Source organism: Apium graveolens, chromosome 3, assembly GCF_009905375.1.
Source record: "Apium graveolens cultivar Ventura chromosome 3, ASM990537v1, whole genome shotgun sequence".
Lineage (NCBI taxonomy): Eukaryota > Viridiplantae > Streptophyta > Magnoliopsida > Apiales > Apiaceae > Apium > Apium graveolens.
The window spans coordinates 211,892,649-211,900,256 of record NC_133649.1 but is presented as its reverse complement, the minus strand read 5'-3'; the positions used below and the strand labels follow the sequence as shown (position 1 = coordinate 211,900,256).

Sequence of the window (7,608 nt, the reverse complement as noted above, 5' to 3'; positions counted from 1 at the left end):
TACCAATTGTTAGTCCTTAACAATACAATAAGAATTACAGAAGGGGGGTTGAATGTAATTCTGGCTACTTTCTCAGATTAAAGAAAAATGGTTCTAACTTAATAATATATAAGTGTTTGATTTGCAAAGTGCGGAATAAAGACTTAGATAAATCAAGACACAAGTAATTAAAAACACAAGTATTTAAAAACTTTCTGGTGGATTTGAATGTATCCACCAGAGATATATATATATCAAGAGAACCCTATGAAGCTTGAATAGCTCATAGCTGCTTACAAATATGAACAACTAAACTTACAGAGAAATGCTACAGGATTCAGCTTACAATTGTTTCTCTGAGAAAATGTATTTGCTTAGTCTTCCTGTTGTTCTACTTGCTACTCTTGGTTTATATATTACCAAGATTATATAGTAATAAGACAAGATAATAAAAAAAAACCTATCAAGTCTAATACCATGCTGCTTCACTACTCTATTCTAGCATTTTTGAATATCTTCATAATAGCATGGAAATGGTAATGCTTCTTTGTTCTCAAAAAACCCAGTTGAATAGGCTGCCACATTCCTTTTGCAAACACTCGACGCATGTGACAGTTTTGTCACTGTCAACAGATGTTTGAATTGATCATCCGTCGGGTACATGATTATCATCCGTCAGGTTACCTTGTTGATCATCCGTCGGGAGCTTAGTTGATCATCCGTCGGTGGCTTTGTTGATCATCCGTCGGGTAGCTATTTGACACTTGACTTTATTTCACTTATGCAGAATTACAAGACATCTTATATTTACAATTAATCAACCTATTCTGCATATCTAATTAAAGTCAACATGACTTATATGCTACTACAGAATCTATACAAAGGTGTTTACAGAAATGTGCTACATGACTTATTGTTACATAAGATATTCACTCGATGGATGTCAAATCATCATCCGTCGGGAGTATATTGAGTCATCCGTCGGGACTATATTGAGTCATCCGTCAGGTGCTACATTTTTCCCTAAGTTGAATCTACTAAAGTATTTTGTTAATGAAATCATCAAGTTCACAACATATTCCCAACATGAATCAAGAGCATATCTGCTTACCAAGGCCCCGTCTCTTGTTATGTTCGAGAAGATGATGCTAGTTTAATCTAAACTTAAAAATAAAATGTTTATCTACATGTACACCTGGTGGTGTGTGTTATGACTTATTCCAGAATATATTTGAGTATTTTTAGGACTCTAGTTAAATAAAAATAAGTAAGGGAGCAATTTTAGAATGTATTATGTGGTAGTTCCTATTTTGGATTAGGTGTTTGTTATTGTACTTTAATTTTCCTTGTAATTCATTTTGACATTTTACTTCTCACCGTCTTATTTCCTTATTTTACTTCTAAACACCTATATCTATATTACTCTATACATATACAAATATAAGCTTAATTACAGAGATTAAAGCATAAAACTTGCACTTATATAACCTGCACTTATATAATAATACAAATAATGTTCATGTATAGATAATTGTAATTTACACTGAGTTTAAAACTAGACTAAAATATTGTACAAGATTTAACCCTTTTGCTACAGGCATGAATGGGGATCATATTTTACTCCTTGAAAACTTAGTATGATTTGGAAACTCCCTACTATCCAAGTTGTCATTAAAAAAATGAAGATATCAATTTTGTTTAAGAGCCAGATTCTAAGAAAATTGTAAGGGTTATGTAATAATTTGTTAAGAATAATGCCACCTAGAACAAAAAATAAATTGGAAAATAAAAGAAAGAATTTATTGGTGGAGTAATTATATTTTCATTCAAATAATTAATTTTTTTAATTATACTTTAAAATATTATTTTATTTGTGAATATAAATATTTATGATCTATATAGATTCATTTCCCTATTTTCATTTTTCAAAAATGTATACATTTTTTCTTTAAGTGTAACATGATGTGATATGACTTTTATGAGATTTATGAATCTGAATAGAAATATAAACATTTACTTTTAAATTGTCCTTTGAATTGGATTATTAAATAAGAATATGAATCTTTTCCCAATTAAGATCAGGTTAACAAAAAAATAATAATTATAAATTTATATTCATATTCTTGAAAATTTTAGAATGTGATATTACTGTTGTGATTTTAGATTATAAAGATATGGGTTGGCACCCTCTACCATATTGACTCTAGAACTTCCACTACACCAATATCAAATTACAAACATTTCTTCATTTTTTTAAATCCAAAATGTCATACTACAATCTCATAACCTTTCTTATGATACAAAACCTGATTAACAATGAATTTTTATAAAACCTTATAGAGCTTGTACACAAATTAGAGCTCCTATACAATCCCAATACTTTCTTGAACCTTTTAAATTCTTTAGATTTTTCTCCTTTATTTTATTTGATAAGATGGGATGATGATTTTTTGCCATTCATGAATTATTTACATGACGGTGGCATCAATGATGGAGTTTTTAATGTAACATCGAGAGCTATGTAGTTACAAGAAATAAACTGGATGTTGGTTTTGATATTCTACAACATCTGTCAAATAATGGATATCAATTATCTTTGTTGCAATCATTGTTGTTCCATATTTATTTCAATGTTGGTGATACTGATTTGGCATATGATCAACTATCAATGTTATTTCAATCTCAAACTTTCAAAATTGTTGTGGCAAAAAACTTACAGTCCTTGAATTATATTAAATTCTCTGTGCGGGACTTAATAGAAATTAATGGCAAAGTTTTCTATACTATCCATGATCATATATGTTTCAAACATATATCATATAAAGATGACATACTATTTATTACTTTTCATGATCCAATCAAGAATAATAAATAAGTAAAGCATATGTCATAAGCACAAATTAAAACGAAACCCTAAACCGCGGTAGCTGGGCGGGTTCGGGGGGGCAGTGAGCCCTCCGATGGCGGAAATTTTTACAAAATCAAGTATCAGAATACTAGCAAAACATGTATCAGAATACTATTCCAGAAGCATGTATCAGTATACACACGACCCATATCCCAGTTACCAAAAACATGTATCAGTATATATATTATAAGAGATCGCATACATATGAGTTATGGCAGATCTTAAACATACTAGTATTATCATATAGATCATTAGCAGATTCATCATATCATTCATATAACATAACTGTTATCATGGCAGACTCATATAACATCACTGTTATCATGGCAAACTCATCACACATGCATACTTGTAAAAATACAGTAAACACGTAACCAAATCAGCCCCTTATACACGTAGCTCTGATACCATTGTTGGGTTGCGAGGCATAAAACGCAGCGGATAATCGTAAATAAAACAAAATTTTGAAACCCAAGAACAGGATCCATGTATAATTGTGGGCAGATTATAGAGATAACGAATCATACCTTTCAAGAGCTCGACTTTCACGAACTCAACGGAGATCCTAGCTATCACGCTTTGTGTCTACCTCTCGGAAAAATACCTCTATGGTATCCACACGAGCACCTCCTTCTTGACGATTCGGATTGCCTCTGCCTCTCTTTGCTGCTAGGGTTTTTCTCCAAAACTTCTTTTCCTCTTTAACCTATCATTATCTATTTATAATGGCTGATTAAAAGGCACATAATAGCAAAGCCTAACCCTAGTAGGTATAGGATTAAATAGTAAAAACGAATTTTTATTATTTAATTAATAACTAAGTCATACTTAATTATTATGGGCAAAAGCATTCCATTTAATTCGAATTTATATTATCTCAATTAAGTCTTACTTAATTATAATAAAATTCAAATAATCATCAATTAATTTAAATCCATAATTTAAATTAACTATTCCATTAAGTGCTCTATTTGTGCGACCCTATAGGCTATTATTTAATTGGCAATAATTTTGTTCTCTAATAAAATTATAAACAATGAGCGGTATCTAGTAATACATCATTGTTACCCAATTAAACAATAATTAAATCGTGATTAAATAAAACCTTTCGTGATTAAAGTTTTTCGTGTAATATAATCCCTTTAACCATACATATTATAGATTAAACTCGAGGCATGTATTTAGTCATCCTCTTCAACATTTAATCCGGGTTTACTTGATCCATGAGTAGACTATCAAGACAAATCATTATTTGAGCATTGCCATGCTTTTTATAATCTCACTCAATCAAGAGGCCAATAATATCTCTCCTAATTATAGGAGGGTTAAATCATTTATCTATCATTCATATTTCTCATACGACTCATGATATAACCGATGTCCACATTTATCATCACCCGATCAAAAGTAACTTTTAATGTAGTCAAATTATATTAATCCTCGTATAGAAATATAATGATTTCAAGTCAAAGGATCGTTACACCATTATCACTGTGAGTCTTTCTTATGACTTTATTAAACATGAAGAATCTCACAATGGGTCTGTCCAATACCATGTACTCTCACATGTACCTATGTATTGACTTTAGTATCCCCATACTTATAACCAATGAGATGTGGTTATCTTGTCAAACAACATACTAGTCTATCTATGTATTATTATTGTCCTCTATAATAATACTCGACTAGGGACCTTTAAGAATATGATATATTATATAATCTCAAGTTCAAGTCATGTACTTAAACTATACAATGTGTATCATGATTCTAAGGAAATTTATTATGCTAACAAAATATCACAGTAATTAAGGTCATAATAAATACATTTATTGAATGATCAATTAACATAAAGATTTAAAAGAATAATGTATTACCTCTAGGGCACCTACACTAACAAAAAGACCAGCTCAAATTAGCAAGAAAAGAAAGAAGTCACGAAAGTGAATTTAAGGGTTTAGAACTTGCCCTGCTAGCATAGGTTCATGTATGTGATATGCATGATTCGTAGGTAATTTTAACCATCTTACTTGCCCTATGTAATCACGATAGATAACTTGTGCATTAAACCGTTATGTTATCAAATTCTATAGACATATAGGGTCTCAATATAATTGGTGTCTATCCAGCTTCTATCTCTTTTTTGGATGTCTGGTAGTATGGTATCCGTACAACAAAAGTTGTCGTTTATTAGTTTTGTGTTATCTGATTAGTGTCATCACCATTACATGCTAAGGTTAAGAATGAAAAGGCTATTGAATGAAGTTGGAATCCCATATTTGTTTTATATAGTATTCAACTCTCTTTAATCTCTTAGTTTATGTTCTTAATATAATTCTTAATTAATATTAATTATAAACAACCTCAATTTGTTATTCCTCTTAGCACTGGATAATAACCATGCTAGTGTTGCATAGATACATTGATTGAAATTAACCTAAACCAGTCTATATGGGAACGAACTAGAATTTATTCTATATTACTTGTCATCGCGTATACTTGCATGAATATTAGTGCATGTTCTAGTACTAACAAGTTTTTGGCACCGCTACCGGGGACTTCGGTGTTAATTTTTAGTTTATGTGTTTGTCATCATTTGTCGTTAGAGTTCAGTGACTCGGACATTGTTACTTACTTAATTCCTTGTTGTGTTTCAAGTACTCTAGCGAGCGTGTATGCATACGCGTTCTCGGTCTCATAAGAGAATACTGGATCAAGCTGAGGAAGAAGTTGTAGTCGAGGAGAAAGTTGAAGAAAAGATCATAGTTGAGAAAGAAGAAGAGGTTCTTATTGTAATTGGAGAACCAGAAGCGAATCCAAAGGCTTTGATGGACTACTCTCAATTGAAGATCAATGATATTCAGTCTAGCATTGTTCGACCAGCCATCTTGGCTAATACCTTTGAGATCAAGTCAAGCACGATTCAAATAATACAGAACACATTCAGTTTGGGGGTTCTCCGACAGAAGAACCCAGCATGCACATCAGATATTTCATCGAGATCTGCGACAATTTCAAGTTCAATGGAGTTTCTGAAGATGCTATTACGTTGAGGCTTTTCCCATTCTCACTGCGGGATAAATCTAAGTGTTGGTTACATTCTCTGCCACCAAGGTCTATCACCAAATGGGAGCATCTTGCGCAAAAGTTCATAACTAAATTCTTTCCTATGGCGAAGACTGCTGCAACCAGAAATGCACTTACTCAATTTTATCAGCAATCCGTAGAGTCTTTATGTGAGGCTTGAGATTGATATAAGGAGATTCTTAGGAAGTGTCCTCATCATGGGATCCTGACTGGATGATCGTTAACTGTTTCTATAATGGTTTGGGTGCTATTTCTAGACCCATGCTTGATGTAGCATCAGAAGTAGCCTTGTGCGCTAAAAGCTACGATGAAGCTTATGAATTGATTGAACTGATGGCTGCTAATGAATACCAGAATCCTACTCAGAGACTATCTCAGGGCAAGGTAGCAGGAATTTTAGAGTTGGATGCAACTACTTCTATAGCTGCTTAACTTAAGGCTTTGACTATGAAGGTGAATTCTCTATCTAATTATATAGTTAATCAGATCACTAGTGTCTGTGATCTTTGTGCCGGTACCCATAAGATTGATCAGTGTGCCATTTCTAGTGAATTAGCTCAGTTCGTGAGCAACTTTCAGAGGTCGCAGCAACCTGTGCCAGCCACTTATCATCCCAACATCCGCAATCATCCTAACTTTAGCTGAAGCAACACTCAGAATGCAGTTCAGCAGTATCCAGCAAAGCAGTACAACCCTCCTGGTTTTCAGCAACCGCAATATACACCAAGGCAACAACTCCAGCTACAACAGTCTAATCAAAAATCTTAATTAGAAGAGTTGAGGCTTATGTGCAAGAACCAAGCGGTTTCTATCAAGACCTTGGAAAATCAAATTGGACAAATTTCCAATGCCTTGCTAAATCGTCAACCTGGTACACATCCTAGTGACACTGAAGTACCAGGAAAGGTGGAAGCTAAGGAGCAGGTAAATGCAATTACATTAAAGTTTGGGAAGGTTGCGAATCCTGAACACTCTCAAGATTCGGATGAAGAAGTTGTGGCTGAGGAAGAAGTGCAGAAGGAAGATGAAGTGGAACAAAGGAAGACTACTGTTGAACACACTCCTCAATCATCTATACTAATAACACATTTGATATTTAACAACAACCTAAATATCTACATCAAGCAGAAACTGAATCAAAACTGTATTTCATCTTTTCATTCCAAAACAGAAACACTTCATAAATCACTCATTATAAGATTATCAAAAGCAATATAATAATTTAGATTGGAATCCTCGAACAATGGTGTGTTGCCGATGGTGATCAGTCGCGGGCAACACCGGTATGCCGAAGCATATCCAACTAAACAAATGGGGCACCCAAGGCACATATCGGCCTAGCAAGGTATTATATCCTGTATAATACATGGCTCTCCACTGGACCGCCGCCACAGCCTCTTACGCAACCAGTCTCATCCAATCATAAAACCTTTTATTAAAAAGGGGTCATTATAATCGACACCCTGGTAAATTTTATTTCCTATTCACTTGGGTAGAAATACTCGCAAAAAAACCATTTTTTCTCAAAATCTAAAACATTTATAAATCCATTAATTTGATAAGTAAAAACACCTAACTATTCTGAACATAGAATAGCAGGAGAGTACTTGCTTAATCATAAGCAGTTGGATATGAAA

At 33.1% G+C, this 7,608-nt stretch overlaps 1 non-coding gene across 1 annotated transcript; it reads right to left on the bottom strand.

Moving 5' to 3' along the window:
- Positions 1-6,070: 6,070 nt before the first annotated feature.
- LOC141715362 (small nucleolar RNA R71) lies at positions 6,071-6,175 on the bottom strand. The gene has a single exon (XR_012572128.1). It is a non-coding gene; the product is annotated as a small nucleolar RNA R71 (small nucleolar RNA).
- Positions 6,176-7,608: the final 1,433 nt, after the last annotated feature.